This window comes from Condylura cristata, unplaced genomic scaffold, assembly GCF_000260355.1.
Source record: "Condylura cristata isolate star-nosed mole 26May11 unplaced genomic scaffold, ConCri1.0 scaffold00275, whole genome shotgun sequence".
In the NCBI taxonomy this organism is placed as follows: Eukaryota; Metazoa; Chordata; class Mammalia; order Eulipotyphla; family Talpidae; genus Condylura; species Condylura cristata.
Window position 1 is genome coordinate 1 of NW_004567376.1, and position 984 is coordinate 984.

Here is a 984-nt window from a genome sequence, read left to right on the forward strand (position 1 = left end):
GCCGCCCTTGCAAAGGCTCCCCAAAGCCAGTGGACCGGACACTCCAGACCGTCCCAAGCTTGACCTGACACCCAAATAAAGGCTGGAGGGTTTGGACCCCAGAAACGGTGGAATGGACACTTTTAGGAGACAAGCGGCAAGGACCCGCCTGCCTCCACGCCACAGGGAGGACGTGGGCAGCCCCCGGGGCCTGATGGGCACAGTCAGGCCAGGGGCCAGCAGAGTGCCACGGCCACCCCTGCCACTGTGGGGCCCAGCCCTGGGCAGCAAGCACGGCGCGGCAGCATGCAGGGGAGCAGGGGGTAGTGGAGGGCCATGAATAGATGGTGGGTGATAGGCTAAGGGTGGATGGATGGATGATGGGTGGATGGATGGATGATGGATGGGTGACGGGTAGATGTGAATGGATGACGGGTGGCTGACGGGGTGGATGACGGGTGGATGACGGGTGGCTGACGGGTGGATGAAGGGTGGCTGACGGGTGGCTGACGGGTGGCTGACGGGTGGGTGACGGGTGGATGACGAGTGGATGACGGGCGGATGACGGGTGGCTGATGGGTGGCTGACAGGTGGATGAAGGGTGGCTGATGGGCGGATAAAGGGTGGATGACGGGTGGCTGACAGGTGGATGAAGGGTGGCTGATGGGCGGATGAAGGGTGGATGACGGGTGGATGACAGGTGGCTGACGGGTGGCTGACAGGTGGCTGACGGGTGGCTGACGGGTGGATGACGAGTGGATGACGGGCGGATGACGGGTGGCTGATGGGTGGCTGACGGGTGGATGACGGGTGGATGACGGGCGGATGACGGGTGGCTGATGGGTGGCTGACGGGTGGATGACGGGTGGATGACGGGCGGATGACGGGTGGCTGATGGGTGGATGACGGGTGGATGATGGGTGGCTGATGGGTGGCTGACGGGTGGATGAAGGGTGGATGAGGGGTGGATGACGGGTGGATGACGGGTGGATGAAGGGTGGCTGA